Below are 21,555 nucleotides of genomic sequence, written 5' to 3'. Positions count from 1 at the left end.
TTTCATTACATAACTCTAAAGACTTTATACTTCAAAGTAAAAATTAAGTGTTTTACTGTTAAAATTACTGGGAATTGGAGTGTAAGTCTGCTCTCATCTAACAGGTGGTGAGGACAGGCGCCTGAGGGGTGGATATTCCCGGGACAGAGAGGGATGCCCAGTGGGAACGGCTGATATTCACCTTTTACAGAAGGAAGAGCCAATTCAGTACCATGCAAATCTTCTCGTGTCCCCCACAGTCCAAAGGCATGGCTGATTCCTTCTTAATACACATTATCAAATAGGCATAAAGGAAAGGAGGGATTTCAAAAGAGCTGCTGAAAGCTTAATTTGCTAGAAGCAGGGTGTCATGAAAGTCTGCCACATTTTATTGATAATCAATTGGCTTATTATGTCAGGGGGAAAAAGCCAAGATGACAGCCAGATAGGGGAAACACAGGGATTATTATTCTGGGCTGACTAATGGGAGGACCTGCTTGATGGTATACAAAATCCAAGGGAAAAAAGTGTCCATCACATCTCAATTAGTTTTAATGGGAAGGGAATATATTCTCCAACTGTACCACTGATTAATTTGCACCTTGGAGCCGAGATCTGGACTCGAATTCTGATCTGAGTGTTTCATACATGATTTTCCAACACTGACTGAAATTCTCTAAATTCCATTTTTCTTATTTCTAAGGGAATCACAAATGAATGTGCTATATTCACTATGAGCACGAGGGCTTGAATGAAATAATGATTTGTGCAACAAACCCAGCACTGTGGCTGGCACTGAGCACACGCCCAGGAAATACTCGGTTATTTCCCATGGGTTTGAAATGTCACAGCACTAGAAGGAATGGCAAGGAGCCTCTCCTAGTCAGAGAATCCACATGAGCATGTGGCTGGCATTAGATGGGGGACTTCTGAAAAGCAGAACAATGACACCACAATTAGTCAGGGACAGTTCCTGAGAGAGGAAACACTGCTCGAGTAAGACGTGTGGCCTCACAGGGAGCCCTCTGACGAGCTTGGAGAACAAAGGCCAAGGCCAAAAACATGTGCAGCAGGGATGTGAGCAAGGAGAAGCACAAAGCAGGTGTACAAGAACCCCCTGGGAATGCTGCATGGGGCTGAATCACGGCCAGTGGGCACTCTGAACAGTGCCACAACAAGCCAATGGAGATGTGCCCACCGGGCAAGGAGGCCAGGGCATCCAGCCTGCATGGAGATGGGATAGCACACCCCTGCTGGCTCTGGCTGGGGCGTTGAGAAGGTGCTGCAGCTACTGCGTTGGAAAGAGGTAGAAGAAGGGCAAGAGCAGAAGCCAAGAGGTCCATTAGGATTACACTGCAATGCTTCAGAATAGAAATGAAGGTCGATCAGACCAGGCAGTTAGCAGTAAAGAAGTGAGAAATAAATGCTTCCAGGCATGTTTTTATATTTTACTATGAAAAATTTCAAACAAACCCCAAAATGGTGAGAACACACAAAAGCAAAGTGAAGGCTGAATGTAGCACAGACAAATAACTCAATGGCCCAATGTCTACCGGGCATGCTAATAGCATGTGCAGATGTGACAGCAGACTGTGAGGGACAGAGGGGAGTGTGCAGGAACTCTGCCTGGAGACGCAGGTATAATTTTTATCCTAATGTCCCCAAAGCAGCAAGCACAGATCCAGAAAAACTGCCACCTCTTAAAGCTGGAAGGGTCATGAGCTACGGGCTATGGGCTACGTGGAGGAATCAAGGCTGAAAGGGAGCTGGTCCAGCCTAAAAGAGCTTATGAAAGACCAGGTCTGCTACCAATGAAATATCATCATGCACAAAAGCTAATGCACTTCGTTACAGGGATGTCATTCAAAAAGGTCCTTAAAGCATGGAACTCTGGGCCTGCTTACAGGGATAACCAGAACAAAGGTGAAATTTCACAGGCAGATTCAAACAAACAAACAAACAAACAAACAAACCCAACCAGCACGGCTGAAAGGAGAGTGGAGATTTCAATGGGGAAAAAAGTGCAGGGAAGAAATGGTAGCTGCCTTCAGGTATACTGGGAGCTCTTGTAAGATGGAAGAGATTTTTTCTGAAGGCAAAAAGTGGACTGCTGGGTAGAAGTAACAGAGAAAAGATTAGCCACCACAAAGCAGTGTGAGCCCCTGTTGGTGGGGCTGTGTAAGTACAACCTCACCTGCTTTCTACTCATCAAGCAGGGATGCAACAGCAAATAATACAAAGTCCCTTTCAAACCCTTTTGGTGCATCCATTACTTTCCTAAGGCAGATATAAAATGTTTTCTATCAGATATTACAGTCTTTGAAATTAAGCTAAGTATAACATCTCAGAAAGGACCACCCTGTCTCACATTCTCTGTGGTTCCCACAGTGCCTACAACAGTGGAAGATACACAAAAATGTTCAATCCCTCTCCGCAGCCCAGAGCTTTGGGCCTTCCTTTATATTCCTCCTCTATCACTGATCCCAACCCGCTTCCTGCAGAGCAGCAAAGACAAAAACTGCTATACACACCCAGGCCTGAGTCCCATCAAACCAAAAGAGTGGAGAAACAGGCTTTCAATTTGACACACTTAAGTAGACACAGTGAGTGAAACAGTGACTTATGGCTGGCTTCGGACCTCCATACACAAGATCACACAGAGCCAATCTTGGCACCGTTCCTCTCCGTATCTCATTTCTCTGCCCCTTAGAGCCATTATGTTTTCATGTTAAGAAGCTATTATAATAAGATGAAAAGAGATTCGGCTGGAGGGCTGGAAAGCAGGTGGGTGAGGGCAGATTTACAGCACAGCTCCTGGCTCAGATACCGAGTCTAATCCTGACTCTGTCTCTTGCTCTGATGCATGTTGCAGAGAGTGACTTCAATGCTGAGACTTGATTTCCTCAGCTGAAAATCAGAAATGACACTGCATACCTCTACGAGTTGTCACGAGGATTAACACAAAGCCTGGCACGTCACAGGCATGCATTAAAATGCACGCTCCCTTGCGTTTGTCTCTGAAACTCCTCCAACTGAGAGTCACTCCATGAAACATCCAAGGCCTTTGCTCTGCCGACATCTTCTCTTCCAACATCACTTGGGAAGTCGTTCCCTTAGCCAAGAATGAAAATTGTGTGTGAATTCGCTTGCCAACACTGCTCGATGGGCAGTGATTGCCCAGAGCACTATGCCAAGTGCTCCTCAGCTATTCTAGGCTTCTCGGGAGGAAACAAGCAAACTGGGACACTCAGAATGAACACCATGATGGGCAGTGGGGACAAGGGTGCCATACATTTGCCAGCCCATCATTCAGCATTAATGACCAAGGCAAGAACTGATGGGAAATGCTACATCAGAAGTCTGAGTGTGCATTATGTTTAATTCATTTAAATTACTTAGGTTTCAGTTTTCATACACTGAAAGTGATCGAGATGAGTAAGAATGACAATGACACTAACACCTGTCTTCTGTCTCTGAGAAATTGAGAATGACAGATGTCAACACGTTTGGGACGTTGGATGCCATAGGCCAATGCCAGCCCCAGGAGCCCACTGCAAGCCAGATGGGTGAAGAGGTTCCCTGACGGAAGGATTTGGGGAGCCAGGAGCACCCAAGGGGAAGCAGAGAGGGTCTGAAAAGACAGAGAAAAGGGCCAAATAGCCTTTTCTCCTTAATTTGCTTGGAGGCAACTTATAGTGAAGATCCCTGCAAGCTGTGATTTTGAGGAATCACTGCCAAATAAAATCAAGGACACAGCAAAAGGAAATTGAATTAATGGTCTGCTTTTCTATTCTTTTCTCCTCTCACTGAGAGTATGTGAGGCCTGAAGTTTCTGGAAGAGTTTATCATTGCCAGGGACTTTGATTTTTTGTTGTTGTTGTTTTTCTAAGAGATTCTGGCAGACCTGGGTGGCAGGCCCTTCCTTTTAAGGGAAGAGTAAAAGTTGTTTCTGATAACTGGGGACAAGGGGTCAATTATTCAAACTATTTCATATTGATGAAGTTCCAACAACGTGTGAGGCACCCACCCAGAGGGCTGGAAAAGTGGGTATTTGCTACGGACGAGGCCCAGAAAGATTTTTATTTGAAGGTGAAAACTGGGAGTGGGAAGGGAGCTTCATAAAGAAGGTGGCATTTGGTATTTTTTTTTAAAAAAAACACATGTTTTGGTATTTTTTTTAAAAAAAACACATGTTTTAGATTAAATGGCCCCCACAAGCATTTTGCAGAAAGATCTGCACCCATGAGCATGATTGATCTGGGCAACTCCCCAAGCGGGGTATGTGTGAACATGTGCATGTTTCTGTGTGCACGTATGTGTGGTGGGGGCTGGGGGAGGCAGGGAGGTTGTGAGTGAGAAGTGGGAGACCCAGGTAAAACCTAGGAAGACTGACTGACTCAAGTCCTCTGAGGTCACCAGGCACAGCCAGACCGAGCAAAAGGCGAGGACACACAGGCTCCCCAGGCGGCTGATTTAAATATTGTCTTCGTAACAGCACCCACAGCAACTGCTTTGCGATGTGATTTAAAGCCTTTCGTTATAGTCACAATAAATGCCAGTTCTGCACTGTCTGAACAGTGAGGACGCTTGGCTTTCCCCAGGTCCTGGCCGTGATGCCACGGTTTCCTAGCCTCACAGAGTCCTTGCAGGACTGATGCTTCCCTCTCACACCCAGCCCCCTCTATATTTCCACCCCTCACCAAGTCCCATTTCTTTTCCACTGCAATGTCTCTGGCCAGCAGGCCATCTCTGTGTGTGGTGGGAGGATTAACCCTGCCCTCAGAAAGGTTTAGTCCTTAATTACCTCCTGGGGGGGTAACCTTAAAGCCCTGGAAATGTCCTGCCTGATAAGACAGTCTTTGTTTGTCTGGGAAACTGGGCATGGCCTAGCAGACATGAGCTATGGTGGGGGCTGGGGTCACCAGCTGCCATATGTCGCTGGTGGGCGAAGCAGGTGCTGTCTGACCGACTTGTCTGGGAGCCCACAGCTAGAAGCTCTGTTTTCCTCTGGACCCCTCCCGCCTCCTTTCCTATTGCTGATTTTCATCTGTGCCCTTTTATGGTGATAAACCATGGCTGTGAATATAACAGCTTTACTGACTTCTGTGATCCATTCCTGTAAATCACAGAACTGGGAAGTGGCCTTGGGGTCCTCCCAGACCATGGGCTCTTTTTCTTTTCCTTTGATCACTGGCTTTATTCAAATGGTAGCATCTCATGAGGCCCAAAGATGAGGCCAGCTACACAATCTGTAGGTCCCAATGCAAAATGAAAAAGGGGGTTACTTTATTAAAAAATAATTAAGGACTCCTAGGCAGCGGCCACACAGCATTAAACCAAGTGTGGAGCCTGTCTAAGCACAGGGTCAGTGAATCTGTGCAGGATGCACAACCAGGAAGGTGGTCCTGCCCACCAACTCATACACCTTCCACCTGCCTGTCTCCTGCCCTCTTCCTTATTCACCAACGAACATCACAGACATCCATTCAAATGAGTCCCGTGAGCTCTTATGCACACTGCCATTTATGAGGCACCAGGGGATGTGCATTGCCTTTAACCCTGAAAAGACTCCTGAGTGGTGAGCCTTAACATGCCCAATTTACAGGCGAGGAATAAGAGTCTCAGAAAAGTGACCTGTCTGAAGCCACAGCTGATGGGGCAGCGCTTGGACTGGGGCCCACACCTCACTGTCGCTGTGCTCAATGGCCTCGCACAAGGCTCTCACTCACTCATTGCCATGCTTACAAACATGGCAGAATCGAGTTCTGTGATTTACAGGAATGGATCACAGAAGTCAGTAAAGCTGTTATTTTCATGGCCATGGTTCTTACATTGAATTCCCAGACACCAGCTTTGACAGTGGGGAAGAGGCCACTCACAAGCACCCTGAGTCTCTCTTTCAAGAGTAAGAGCAGGTAGGAAGATCCTTCTCTCCAACGCACCACCCCAGAGGGAGCCACATGCTAACGGTTACACAGTGTCCACAGAGCCAGACTTCCGTGTACTCTGATGTTCAAAAAAATCCACTGGCATCATTCTAGAAGGTTATGGCCCCCTCATGGAGCCTCTGCGGGCCAGTCTGCCTGCCTCACACCACTGGTGGACACCTGAGTGGGGCAGCACCCACTGAAGTGGACTCACCCCACACAGCGGGACTCACACACACGATGGTGGAGAGACAGACAGACGCAGGGACAGACAATGTTAATACCATGAGGGGTTCCTAGCACTGTCCCAACCAGTGAGGAGACAGTGCTCCATGGCCTTGACATTGCTCCTAGGAATATCCTGTTCCTCTGGTCCACATCCTAAGTGTCTCTGAGCATGCATGTCACCAAGCAAAGGACTATGTTGGCCCCTGAAGTGCGTGGGGTTCACAGAGCTTGGCTCCTAAAGGCAAACCACGTCGCACTCAACCTTCCTCTCACCTCCAACCAAAGAAGCCATAATCTGGCCCCAGTCTTAGAAGAAAACCATGAGGCTGAGGCTGACTTACTGAGAAGCGACACTGAGTTTCCAAAGCAGGGCTCCCAAAAAGATGTTCAGCTTTCACTGCTGTCTCACATGCTGACTTGACACCCAGACCCACTTTCCATTTCATTGGGTTTCACCCAAACCCCTTCCTGTCCCTTGTAAGACCGCTGACAGAGTAGTTTCCAGGCATCCTGGAGGCCACATGTTCCACATTCTTAGAAAGAAAGCTCACGAGGGACAATCTACATGCCATTCTTTACTCTGAGAGCTGGTTTAACAGTAGGGTATGGGACAGAAACAACCCCTTGCTTCACTAAAAAGTTGTCTCCCTCTTTATACGAGAATTCAAGTACAACAGCTTCAGGCATTCCACCCAAAAACCAAACTGGGAGAAGACCGGCATACCCAGGTCAAAAAAGGAGAATTAAGCCTGACTGTTGTGAATTGGACAAAGTTACTTATTCTTCTTATATCCCTGTAACCCATGCAGGGAGCTTTCTGCTGTTAGAATACATTTTTATTTTTATTGATTGACTTAGTAATAAGCAGCTCTCCACATGCACACCTGTGCAAACTGCAACAATAAAATATCATTTTTTGACTATCAAACTAGAAGAGATTTTTAACTGTCTGAACATATGCACTATAGCTTTAACTCTAGTACAGAAGGACTATTTGAGTATATAGAGTATGTATTTCTTAGGGCATAAAAAGAAAAATTCCAAAAGGTTAACACTATTACCTCTGGGAGATAAGATACATAAGTAATATTTTTCTTATCCTTTGCACAATTCAGTAGTTTCCAAATGCAGTTCAAAAAACATACACATTAACTGGAGGAAGCAGCATTTAAAAGCAAGATGAGTGTGGCCCTTCTTCCCCAAAGAGGCCACTGCAGGCGGAACTGCAGACCCCAGCAAAGCCCTGATTATTCTGAAAGCTGTGTGCACGCTGTGTGCAGGTCCAAATGCCTGCATGACCTTCACAGAGTGGGCATAAATAGGTGTGAGTGGGCACGTGTTTTTCCTTTTCTTTTTTCTTTCTTCCCTAGCAGGTGTGTTTGAATAGCAGCCCATTCCTGCCCACTTGATGCTATAAATATTTATAAGCACGCTTCAAGGAAGCCATTGTATCGTACATCGGCCACAGTGTGGCCCACTGCTGTTCAGGGGAGGTGAAAGGCGGCTGTGGCGGACATGGGCCCTGCCCACCCCGAGGGATGGACGGCAGCCTGTGTGTGCGCAGGTCTAGGCAGAGGTGCATGAAGGTGCAGGTCAGTCTCTGGAAGGGGCGGGGAATCGCTGCTGTGGAGCCACGACATGGACACTAAGTTGCATTTGAGATGAGGGCTTCCTGGTGCCTCAGTTTATAAAAGCCACCTTGCAGCTCAATTAGACCTTACAATACACAAGGTGGACTTTATTCCAATGAGGTTTAACAAGGGGTATACATGTGTGTGTGACAAAGAGAGAAACTGAGGCCAACATTAATGTGACAAGGGACAATCAAGACTGCAGACCACCAAGTGTGCACCAGGCCATCAAAGCATCATCCTCCCCCCTGGTTTGGAGGAACACGTGCATGCTGGGTTGTCCCACATGAGGTCCTGCACACTGGGACTTGGTACACCTTAAAGCAGAAAAAGGCTGAGGGGGTTACATTGGACCGGCGTAAGTGGCCAGGAGGTGACAGATAGCCTCAACTCCAGCAACCGTCCCGAACACCATTCACACCAGGACAGCCAACAGCAGCTAAGAAATGAGCTTTCTGCCTCCCCAAGGTTTCTGAGCAGTGGAGGCCGGCCTTTGGTACCAGGCAGCGGCCAAGAGCTCGGACCCTAGGTTTGGAAGACCTAACCAGCTCCATGCCCAACTGGTGCCGTCTGTGGTTCTCACGACATGTCACTTCAGCACAGACTCCCTTCCTTCATTTGTCAGAGGCACACACTGCATTAAATCTGTTAGACCGTGCTACATGTCCCAAACTGTTTAGCACATAGTAAGTGCTCAATCAATATTGGCTCATTTTGGGGGCATTATAATTATCTTTTTTAAACCTGGAAAAACAAAGTCCTTCTTTGAGCTTCCCACCACCCCTAAGCCATCCATGCAGAAGGAAGCCTCGAACAAAGTCTTACAGGCATGGGGCTTTATTCTGGACATGAAACCAGGAAGAAAGGGCAGAGGAAGGGAAAAGGGCAGAGGATGCGTTGCCTCATCGGCTGTTGCCACAGCAGTACCGAAGCGCACTGGAGCATCCACAGAACCGGCTGGAATCCAGCTCGGCACAGTTTGCCTGGGGATGTACAAGGAAGCGTTTATCCACTGGCCCTGGGCAAGCTGCTGTCTCCTCGCACCTGCGTGAGGCCGCTGAAGTCTACTCGGAACGGCTCATCTAGCGATTGTTGAGAAGTGGGTTCAAGAGGATGTGCTGTGGCTCACAATAGATGTCCCACCCAAAAGGCTGAAATCATGATCCTTTCTGGTTCAAACCCATCCTGGCCTATCTAGAGGGCTGATGGGCCAGGCGCACTTAGGAGTCTAAGCTGCAGAGCTAAGGACTTGGACAGCAGTGACAGATGACCGACTGCACACTTCAGAGCTGACAGCCAGCCTGGTAAATGAGACCTTCAGGCGCTAGAGAGCAAATGTCACCCTCCACAGCCCAGCAGTATAGAGGGAGAGGGGCTGATTGTGGTGAAATGTGAGGCAAAGGGGTGGCAGGGAGGTCATGGGGAGCAGGGAACGGGGACAGTCTCTTGCATTAGATGCTGGAATGCGTTTGCTTTGCTGCCACATGCACCCCCACGCTGTCTGCAGTCAGAGTCAAAGGCAGGGAACTCCCATTGTGCAAAGTAGACAAAGTGCTGTCTCACGGGACTTTTAAGAAGCTGTTGAGGGCAGGAGACTGCTGTGTCGAGGCGTAGCAATGGCCCACCTGTCTCAAGTGGACAACACAGAAGCACTCTACTGTGGACCTGCTTGGTCAGCAAGCCCCAGGCCCAGTAGGGCCCTTCAAGGGACTCGCCCCAGAAACCTGGAGTCTACAGCAAGGTGTGGCCTCAATACTTTCAGGGAACACCCCGCCAGTCGTCTGTTCCCATCACCATTTGACTCCTTTGTATCCACAGCTGCTCTCCTGGGCCGAAACGGTTCAAGTGACACCCATTTTGGCAACTCCCCCACAGATCACTGCACAGTACAAGCGGAACAGGCAGCCTAGAGGCCCCGACAGATTTCCCTTCCTCCTCCTCCTAGCACTACTGATGATAAGCAGTAGTATACTATTATTGTCTTAAGACAGCAGTACGATATTTCTACCATTTTTAGTGGAAACCTTCCATACCATAAGTGATATGTATTGTGATGTTTTAAAACAAAAGATATTTTTTAAAAAATAACTTTTTCATTGGGGTTTCAAATTTTTCATTATTAAGCATGTTATTGCCTGCTCATGTCACCTTATATCAGTATGTGCTGGGCCTTTTGTCACTGCCCAGGAGGGGCCCTCACTGCCAGGGATCTTATCTTTGTCTTCTGCCTCCCTCCTCCCTCACCACCCAACTGGCAGCTGTCACTTACTGTCAGCAGCCTCCCTGCCTCCTGTTCTCTGCCGTGTTTCTCATCAGTCCAATGGCCATACATTTTTACATAAATATCAAGATGCAAGCGCTGGCAAAGGGCGTCTGTATCTGTGTGTGTGTTCACATGCATGTGATTGCTCACATGTGTGTATGCAAAACCACGAGACATGTATCCAGATGCCTCCAGATTAAACATTCCTGAGACGTGTTCACCGGCACTGCCCCTGAGAAATCCACGCATACTGGTGCAGGGTGAGACAGCAGCTGCATTTGAGGTTCTTCTGTGCCTGTGATGCAGAGGGACCCGGACCCTTTCAAACCAGGATCTTTTTACAACTAGTTGTTTATGTTTGGCATACCAATATTAAATTTTAAACCATGAAAAATGGTTTAGAGTTTAAGACAGAAGTCAACTTTCTCTATTATTTAATATATTCCATCTTGGTGGCGTTAATCATTGAAATATACAACTATACAATTTACACAGCACAGAACCAGCCAATCTGAACCTGTGAGCAGACAGTGTTATCCCAGGAGAAGATACAGTTGGGTATCATTTCCGGGTTGTCACTTCTTGAGAAAAGCAGGTTTCACTGCCTTGCTCAAATGGGCATTGTGTAAATGAACGAGCGTGTAAGTGCCTGAACTCACACACATGACAATCAGCTGATGGCTGGCGTGGCTGCCACCCGTGAGTGAGAGAAGCGTGTCGAAAGAAAAGGCCAAGCACTATCGCATGGCCAAGCACTGAGCAAGGTTCAGAAGGGGTACAATGAAGGAAACAGTGAAGGAGTGATGGGCGTTTGTTAAGAAAAGCAGAGAAGACAAGGTCATGGTTAGCCAAGGGAGAAAAATCATTTGTAAGGAATTTGGTGATCAACAATGTCAAACTCTGCAGAGAAAACAATATCCTGTTGCTTTTGGCCTTCTGGTCAGCTTCCCATTTTCCTTCCTTCCAAATGAGGGTGAAGGTTGAGAGAGCAAGAGAGAGAATGTGTGCACTAGAGAGAGACAGAGACAGAGATCATGGAAAATTACAGTCTATTCCTTAGTGATCAGACCCCAGGTCCACAGATCGCTCCATGAACTAGAGATGGGAGCTCATATGTCCTCTCATCAAGGTGCGACTGAAACCAAGCACATGTGAGGTTGCTCAGAGACGACACCCAGTGGGAGAAAGCAGGCCGGGGCTCAAATCTGGGGGATGTTAAGCTCCAAGGACCAGGCAGAGGAGGATGAACCTGCACAGACAGAAAATCACAGCTGCAATGTGGAAGGAAGACAGCAAGCGGTGTTGCTTTTATCGTGGCTCCCCTTTAGCTCACAGCAGCAGCCACACCGACCTTCTCCCCATTCCCTGGATGCTTTGCTCTTCCTCCGCTCTGTGCCTTCATGCACGCTTTTCCCCCACCCCTTCTCCCTTTCCGCTGTTCACTATTACACACGTCTCGGGGCCCAGCTCCCATGCCAGCAGTATTGTACGGCCCTTTTTAGCCCTCATCCCAACTCCATTCCACACGAGCATGGTCATGGTCCTTTTCTCTGTCCTGGCTGCGTGTAGCCAGTGGTAGTTCAGTTACTCTTCTGCCATCATCTGATGACCATGAATTTCCCTGAATGGCAGAACCAGTGTAGGGGAGAACAGTGTTTCCTCGTGTGCTTGGTTCACATTAGAATCCTTCTTTTGACTAAAAAGACTTAATGTAAGTTTCTACAGGGTGCAGGAAGTATTAGGGCAGAGAGAAGACAACCCCCCAGCTAGCATTAAGAAGACCTAAGATGTTCAGCCACACCAAATCAAAGCATCTCGGTGGCATCCTCATGATCTGTTAATAAACACACCCACCCTATGCCTCCCTTTCCCTTCCCCTCCCCCGTACAGGTCTGCCATCAATGACAGCTTCTCTTTTCATCCCCACTAAAGGCTTCCCGACACGTTCTACTCCATCATGTTTCCTCTAAACAAAATAGTGAGGGGCAGACACTGCAGACTGTGGGAAACGCACCATGTTAGTGTTCTCTAATCTCTTCGTTCTCTCAAGAATGCATTGCAGAGAACACTGAACAAGGTGCGTGGATTAAACGAAGCAGACTATGCCGACCCAGAGCCTGAAGATCAATGAACCAACAATGTCCTGTGGAGCCTCCCTGGGCCTCGGGGGAGAGAACTGCAGCCTCACAGGAACTTGTGATGGATGGCCCTCTCTCAGCACCCACAGGTTAGGAGCCTAAGCTCAGCATTCAACTTTTTTTCTGTTTTTTTTTTTGGCCACTAATTTCCTTATTTCTTATTTTCCAGTATTTTCTCACATAATCCATGTTTGCTTTCCTGGGAAACATAATGACAGACTCGCCACATGTCTTGCAACTTCCATTGTGCTGCGATGTCTTTTGTTCCCCCCCAGAAGGCACCCTTCCCTGCTGACCTACAAACACACCCCCTCCTATGGGCCCTGAAGCAGGCACCCCCATCAGAAGGCCATCTTTCTAACACACATGTGGCCACATGCACAAATGTTAGTACCTCCCTATCAGCTCACACACCGACGTGCCTGGCAGCTTGTGGTGGAGTAGAGGTCGCACCAGCATTGAACCCAGATCAACAGTGGTAGGACCCAGCTATGTCACCAAGTGGCTATTGAAGAGAAGTTGTTATTTAACATGTTGAAGCCGCCGATTCCTTATCCGCTATTTTTTACACCACTGGGTGGTAGGGAACATGAAACCACCTCACGCCTGTCAAACACATGGCTCGGTTTCTATGCACAGCGAATGGCGGTGCCAGGCCTCCTACCTTACGGAGAACCTGCTGTGCACGGCCCGAAGGTACGCCCCTCCCTCCCTATCCTGTCATTTCCAGAAGCCATGGCTTTTGTGCCTTTTTCTTCCCCTCGCCATACAGAGAACTCCTCATCAACAGACCAGTGAGGAATGAAAGCATGCGCGGCCACATGAACAGCAGAAAATCCGATTCCTATTTCAAGTTTCTGCCTGAACTACTTCCTGAGTAGTGAGATTGTGGTGTTTTAAGCAAAAACAAAAGCCAACTCCAAAACACAAGCCTATGACCCTGATGAGTTATTTTTGCTGTGTTAGCCCCAATGACCAAAATGACTCTGTAATATCCCCGAGGGGAACACAATACTTTGCAAAGGTCGTGGGGAAATCTAGGCCGTGTATCTAGGCTAAGTTACAACATGTACGAGACCTGCTGCAAACCGAGACTCGTGCCAGCACTGGCCTTCAGTTATCCTTTCCCCTGACTTTACCTTGTCCTCTGAGAGCTTCTGAGATGACGTCCCCTGTAGGCACCCCAGTTCCCTCTTCCACATAAATGTCTTGGGAGGAGAGAATCAAGGGTGGTCAGGAATGTGGGGAAACAAGACGAGACTGGGTTCCCTCTGCAGGTCCCTCCCAACCCTGGAAACTGAGTTTAGACGACAGGACTCACAAGCACCATGCAGTGCAGAAAGCAGCACAAGTGCTGAATCTGGTGTTCCTTTCCCCTCCACGCATAAATCCAGACACCAACAGAAAGCCGTGGAAATGCTGTCCTGTGCACTGGACCAGGCCCCAGAAGCTGGTTTAACCAAGCCTGGCCTGAGCTGCCCTCACTCATTTTAAACAGGCCGACAGGGAGGGGGCATTAAAGGAAGTTGAGGCGGTGGAGTTGTGGTCCGAAGGAGCTGAAGACGCGCTAACTGTCATTAAATGTGCTATGGGTCTTAGAGGAAGCGTTCAAGCTTTGGCTCCAAGCTGACCCCACCTCTGCAGTGGAGAAGAGGGTTCTCCGTACCAGGCCTCCCTCAGGCCCCTGAAATCTGCAGATGAAAGGCCCTCCTTGAGGGGGGATGCACACAGAGAGTTGCCCCCCTCCCCACCTGCAGCCTCCTACCCAGGGGCCAGGACACCAGCTATCAGTCAATGCACCAAACCTTGGGACTTGCAGGGCCAAGCCTGCTTTGAGCACACTTGGACTTCTCTCGTGCTTCTTTTTACTCCTAGAATGCCTCTTCTCCCTGAATAGAGCAAGTGGGAGTGTCCCTCTGCACATATTGGCACTGCCCCACTCAAACCCAAACACTGTGGCAGCAGAAACCTGGTCTGTCTCCTCGCTGCTCTTCTTTCCAAGACTCAGCACTGTATCTACCACAGAGGAGTGGCAACCTTGGAAAGGTTCAAAACAGCCTCTGGAGCCAGGTCCTGGCTCCTCTGCTTACTCGCTGTGTGACCCTGGACAAGTAACTCACCCTCTCTGTGCCTGAGTTTCCCCATCTGTAAATGGGGGTACATGCATGCCAGGGTTTTCCAGGGAAACAGAACCAATAGGCTGTGTCCGTGTACAGAGAAAGAGATTTACTTTAATGAGCTGGTTCTCATGATGATGGACCCTGGCAGGTTCAGACTTTGCAGAGTGGGCTGATGGCTGGAGACGGAGGAGGAACCAATGTTGCGACTTGAGTCCAAAGCCCTCTGCTGGCAGGAGTAACTCCCTCTCATACAGAGGGCAGTCTTTTCATCCACTCAGGCCAGCCTTCAACTGACTGCAATTGACTCACTCACGTTATGAACAATTGCTTTGCTCAAAGTCCACCAATTAACATCTAAATCTCACCCCAAAACACGCTCACAGAAACACCCGGGGCACTGCTTTTCACAGAGCAGGAAAACCTGGCATCGTCTAAAGAGCCTAGACTCTCCAGTGAGGAAGCCCTGCACTGGAGCTCTCATTTGCCCATGGCTGTGCGATTTTATGAGGTCATTATCCTGTCTGATCCTCAATTTTCCTGTCTGCAAAGTGCGTGGCATAATAATGTTGACTGAAACAACTACTGCTGCGTAATGAACCACCTCAAACCTGGTGGCATGAGACAAACATTTGCCAATGCTCACAGATCTGGAAGGTCAGTAACTTGGAAAGGATGCACCTTGCCTCTGTCCACAGTGTCTTGGGACTCACCTGGGAAGACAGGAAGTCTGGATTGGGAGGACTTGACATTAAGGGTCACAGAGTGGGGACCAAAACAGACTCTCCAGGCAGCTTGGCTTCCTTACAGTATTGTGATTCCAGATCCCTAGATTTCTTATAGGGTGGCCCAGGGCTCCAAAGGTGAGTGTCTTTGTTAAGGAGACACAAGTCACATCACCTAGGAAGCCAGGTTATGTCACCTCTGCTGAGGAGAAGCAAGTCACAAGCCAGCCCTAACTCTAGGGGAGGGGCATCAGCCTCTACCTCTGAATAGAGGGAATGTTCTAAAACATACAGGAAAGGCAAGACTGTTCCCATCCTCATTAGAAAATGCGATCTTCCCCATTCCCTTATGGAACTGTCACAAAGTGGAAGTAAGACATTGCATGTGGAAGCATTTGGCAAATGCATTAACCAAGTCTCAGTTCCCCAAGTTTTGTTGAAGTGCCACGTACTCACTGGTGATAGTGGAGAGCAGAGCTGCACCACTGCCGCTTGCAAATAATCATACTAATAAATCGGTATTAAGCCTGCTAAATGCAAGGTCCCCTTGTAATGCAACACTGGATCTCATTTCCCAGTTATCAAGGGCCTTAAAAGTGAAGATGAATGTCTCCATTTACAGTTGGGCACACTACAGCTCAGTAGGAGGGAGGGACTGGGTCACACATCTTCGGGCCCCGCACCAGGCTCTCACCGAGCCACAGCCTGGCTCCTCTGCTGAGCCAGGCTCAGAGGCCACAGGCCCCTGAAGAGACAGCAGTCTCACTCATGTGTCCTCATAAATGTTTAACAACTACACAGCCCAAAAAATGTATTTATGAGATATAGGAGTGTTTGTATCTACATCTCATGCATTTATTATGAAATTTATGGCTATGAAGGATGTGTCGCACATAATTTACAAGTGATAAATGATACACTACTTTTTATCAAAATTTCCACACAACCAACAGATTTTTATTGAATGCTTGTCTTGATTTTGGCCAAACTCACATCTTTAGCCAACCTGTGGTTTCAATTGATAAGGGAATATAACTGATAAATGTTTTTTTTTAACAATGGGTAAGATGAAAATGAAACAACCACACACATAAGTGGGAACTTCGTAAGTGGGAAGTCAACTCACTTCATTGACTCTTCAATGCCACACTGACTTTTTTCCTAAATGGGATAATTTTCACATAATGGCAGAAAACTTACTTAAACTGTTTGTGCTCTGTTCACAAAGTGATGGATGCAGATGAAACACAACTTCAGTTTCATCTGCACTTAGGTTTTCTATTTCTCATTACTTTCTATGTTCCACAAAACAGTAAATCACACCCTGATGTGCAGTGTTTCCTAATTAACAAGTTGTTAATACTCCCACGACAGCCAGTGTCAAACTACCAACCTGACATCATTGCAAATCAAGTTGGGAAGAGATGAGTAGTGGCAGAACTTCCCTATTTCTGAATTTCTACCTCACAGACACAAAGAAAAGTGAACAGTTAATAGTCACATGTAATAAAATAATGAGGATGTCATGAGTTTTGGATATTCATTATCTTTATTTATAACGTCTTTGCAAAATTTCTAGACATTTCGCAGTCCACTGTCCCCAGCTGGTATCAGACAGACGCAGCACAAGACTTGTCTGTTCTGTCTCTCTTTGACCTGCACACACACCTGCTACATCCACCAATGAGTCCCTTCCTTCTTGGCTTTGTTTACACTTACTCCCAGCATGCTCTGGGGCCAGTGCCAACGCTGTATGTTGCCAAGTAGCATAAAAAGTGCCGTGTCTGTTTCTCATGATCACAAGAAACGTTCCTTCTTTTGCCCCAAGAGGACCTCCCATGTCTCTGTCCCTATCGCCTGTCAGCTGGGGTGCAGGTTACGCTAAAGCCTGCTTGGTTTCTTCCAGTTTGGCTGAGGAGAGAAGTCACCCCCGAGTGGTTCGTGTCCCTGCTGCAAACCCGCCTGCTGGCCCTCGCCTTCCTTTGAGGTGCTCCAGATGCGAGTTGTTCCATTTCAGTGTCCATGCTGTAACTCATTAAAACTGTTTCACTCCAGCATGCTGCTCATTACAATGGGCAGAAAGAGTTTCGCTTCTGGGAAGCACAGCTGTAATGAGGGCAGAGTGTTCAGCACAAAACGGCTTCTAAGAGCTCATTAGCAAAATTGACTGCTTAGGCAGAACTCTTGTTCTCTCACTTTAACTGGAGATCTGAAAGCCATTCTTTCTCAGAAGGGACAACGGCAATCCACACTAGGTCCCTGGCCAGAGCTTCCAGGGCTGGCTTGGAGGTCCGCGTTTATTCCTGGGGGTGGGGAGATCCTCAGTGTGGTTGACCATTTGCCCTGAGAAAGAGGCCATGGTTTTCTCTGTGTGTGTGTGTGTGTGTGTGTGTATGCACGCACATGCGCACAAGCACTCTTGTGTGTTTGCTTGTACAGGAGTAAGAAAGAGAGATAAAAAGAAAGGGGGACACAGAGAGGCAGGAGCAGTGACTGCCCTTTGTCCTTTACCCTTTGCCCTCACNTTGGCTGAGGAGAGAAGTCACCCCCGAGTGGTTCGTGTCCCTGCTGCAAACCCGCCTGCTGGCCCTCGCCTTCCTTTGAGGTGCTCCAGATGCGAGTTGTTCCATTTCAGTGTCCATGCTGTAACTCATTAAAACTGTTTCACTCCAGCATGCTGCTCATTACAATGGGCAGAAAGAGTTTCGCTTCTGGGAAGCACAGCTGTAATGAGGGCAGAGTGTTCAGCACAAAACGGCTTCTAAGAGCTCATTAGCAAAATTGACTGCTTAGGCAGAACTCTTGTTCTCTCACTTTAACTGGAGATCTGAAAGCCATTCTTTCTCAGAAGGGACAACGACAATCCACACTAGGTCCCTGGCCAGAGCTTCCAGGGCTGGCTTGGAGGTCCGCCTTTATCCCTGGGGGTGGGGAGATCCTCAGTGTGGTTGACCATTTGCCCTGAGAAAGAGGCCATGGTTTTCTGTGTGTGTGTGTGTGTGTGTGTGTGTATGCACGCACATGCGCGCAAGCACTCGTGTGTTTGCTTGTACAGGAATAAGAAAGAGAGATGGAAAGAAAGGGGGACACAGGGAGGCAGGAGCAGTGACTGCCCTTTGTCCTTTACCCTTTGCCCTCACCTCAGCCCTACTGATTCCCATCCAAGTTAACACTTGGATGGGAATCTTGAAATGTCCAGTCTTATTCCTGGAAGTTCCCCCAAACCTTCCCCTGCAAGCACTTCCTCAGCTCTCTGGATTAAAGATGGTCCAGCATGGGCCTCTCCCCTCCATGAAAGTCATTACCATTAGTATGGTAATTAGGACCTTGGTTTCCCCGAGTCACTGGCAAATGAACAACATACAAGTGCAAAGGTACACAGACTGAAACAAATGTGCTCAACTGATTAGTGTCACCAGGTTGTAACCACTGGTAGTATATGTCTTCACTGGTGGTCGTCAAACTTCATAAATATATTTGTAAGTCAAGAAATTATTTCTTCCAACAGCATCTTATATGGAGGCCAAGCTCCAAAACCGATCCAGTCAGAGTTTCTCTGGCTGAGAGGCAGAGGGCCTGGGCCTTGGCTCCCTGCTCTCGGCTTGGGCCACTCAGCTGGCCTCCAGGGACCTCTGCGGAGCCCTGCAGGGCAGATGAAACCACCGCCAGGGACCAAAGGCCCAAATACTGTGGCTCCCCTTGGACTCGACAGTCCTCATTCCGAGACCACAGTGTAGAATAAGCAAGCAAGAAACACAGAAGTCTATCCAAGAATGTTCATCTCATCTCTGCCCGTAATTTTGAAAATCCTGTAGGGGTAACTGCAGAAGCAACTGATTAAACTATAGTATATATATATAAGTAGAATAACAAGTTTCTGTGTCCAAGGGTGTGGGTTTCTGTTGATGACGTGGGAAATCCCCTTTCACACTGCTGAGTGGGGGAGAGTGGCACACAGCAGCTGTCACTTGTGGAGAGTTTCTCACAGAGTTATGCATGGAAGAACGTGTGTCAAAATGCTGTCATTTCCTGAGATTTAGGATAATGCTTATTTAATTCCAAAATTTCTTAGTTTTTAACTACTTCTAGAAGCATGTGTTACTTTTACAAAAAAAAAAGAAGAAGAAAAAAAAGAAACCACCCAACATTTAAATAGACAGAAGAAAGAAACTGTGTTGTCTCCTTTTAGAGTTGCTTTCATCTCCCTTCGCCTGTGTGAGACTTCTAGGCTTTTTCAAAACAAGTGTAGTCGGTGATTTTTTTCCTGGAATCCAAGGCATTGCTGTTTGCAGCAACCCTGGTGTTTACCTCATGGGACTAGGAAAGCAGCACGTGCTAGAGGCCCCACAGTACACGTGCCGGTCCGTGTGTGCTGGGCTGGGGCCTGGAGAGAGGGGTGCCAGGCTCCTGCCAGGGCTGCTGATCTGATTTTGCCTGTGCATCTCCTCTTGTACTTGGGGGAACAACTGGGACCACAATAATAATAATCCTAGTCCACTGCCCCCACCATCCTGGAACACCCCCTTCCCCCCCAGGAACCCAGGCTGTGTCCAGCCTCTGCTTTGTGCCAGCAAAGCCATCAGCTTCTGCTAGCGCTGATCAGTAGGTCGCTTCCCCGCCTGACAGTGGCTCCTCCCCTTGGAGCCTCTGGATGCCAAAGCTGCACGGCACGCAGCTATAAAGAAGCCTGTTGTGTTTCATCAGTCGCATCAGGCAGGGTTAGAAGGTCCCAGAGAAGTGGAGCTCAGGCCCGTTGTCCCCGTAACTCAAGATTTCATCAGGCACATCCCCCCTGCCTTCTGCCTACACCACTATGCACTGTGCTGGGACACTGCCTGGGGAACCTAGGCTAGAGGGCAGACACCAAGCTTCCCCCCGCAGCACCTCCCACAGGCGCCTGCCCATCACCAACCCTCTACACAGCTCCTCCTCAGACAAATGGGTGCCCATGAGGGATCAAGTGCAGACCAGCGGGCTGCCAGGACGTGCCGTAGCTCTGGGCCTTCACTCGGAACCTGCACACTCACCCTCCCAGCCTTCATCTTCTCCCCACAGGAGCCTGAACAGCTTGTACAGGATGCCTTCATGGGGTGTGTGTGAAGCTCTGACTCCTGTGACCTCGCTCACCTGCAGCCCTACCTGCAGAAAGGAGGAGGAGGAAAAGGAATCCACCACATATGCAGGGCCGACTGTGGCTCAGCCCCACACTAGACTGGCAGTCTCCTTTTCAACCTCACAGCCTCATGCCAGTTAATAGATGAGCAAGTGAGGCTTGCCTCATCAAGACGAGGTGAGTGAGTTGTCCCAAATCATCCCATTAATAAGGGATTAAACGGACTTGAATTTGGCCCGTCAGACTCCGGCAAAAGGATGATACTCAACTGTCTCTGTCTGGAGAACGTGGGACTCAACCGCACCCCCCCCCCCAAGGTCTGCTCAGTGAAAGCCTTTCTGAACAGCATCCAATCAGCCCTGCCTGCTGGGACATCTCAGCAGAGATGTTATCAATCAATTTGGCGAGCTCCCTTGACACAGCTCGTCCAGACTGGCCCTGGACTATCACTCACATCATTTATAATTATTTGTCCTCCCAGGAACATAAGCATCATCTCTCCCAAAACTCCGAGGCCCCTCGTGGCTCCAGCTCTGGCTGGTTCATCTTCATCTCCCACAACAGCACCTAACTGGTCCCTGAGGTGTGACTGTCGGTTTCATTTAATTTTCTGGATATAAATGGAAAAATATCCAGAACGGATTAATCATTAGAGGCTCTAACTTTTCCTATTATACAGTATATTCATCTTACTATAAAATCAGCCTAGAAGACGACACCTTTGGAAGTGCGTTTACAAAGTGCCAGGATGTAAAACCGCCTGGCCTATGTCCGGTAGAGCAGATTAAAATGATAGGCTACAGGTGAAGTGACTTTAGAAATGCTGTAACATTGTATCAACCCATTGTATGTACTCCTTAGTAACGTTTCATTATGTGCTTTAGTACTTAGTATGAGCCAGTATATAGCTAGTATTAAGTGTTCTAGAATAAGAGTATACATAACTAGTATCAATATTTAGTATTTTATTATCTTTTGTAATTATTATTGCTAGTTTATTTACTGTAATATCTGAACAAGCACTGTTCCTCTTTTTTGATTCTGTCCTCTCCTCCTGTTGCTCACCAGAAACCAAACCAATTTCCATCTACTATCACAGAGTCCTCAGTGACAAGAGTCTCTGACAGCAGCAAAGCCAGAGATGGACACTTGCTTCCCATCCCAGAGGAAATCCAGCCCTGGACAGAGTCAGGGCTGGAAACCGGGACTGATGACAAGGAAGGAGGATGATGCATTTTCAAGTTAGCCATAAACCGGAAATTAAGAGGAACATTCTTTTTCAAAAGCCTGACTTTACCCAGGAAGGAAGGCAAGTTTTAACCAGATACTAAAATAATGAGAGCAAACATAAAAGTTGTATTAAAGCATGAAGCCCTCACTGGTGTTCATTATTCTTCATAACTGAGGCCCTTACGCATCTCACTAAGATGACCC

The sequence above is a fragment of the Sturnira hondurensis genome, unplaced genomic scaffold (assembly GCF_014824575.4).
Source record: "Sturnira hondurensis isolate 20B ecotype Veracruz unplaced genomic scaffold, ASM1482457v3 Scaffold0007865, whole genome shotgun sequence".
NCBI classification, from domain to species: domain Eukaryota; kingdom Metazoa; phylum Chordata; class Mammalia; order Chiroptera; family Phyllostomidae; genus Sturnira; species Sturnira hondurensis.
The sequence above is the reverse complement of the archived record's forward strand: the minus strand, read 5'-3'. Positions refer to the sequence as shown.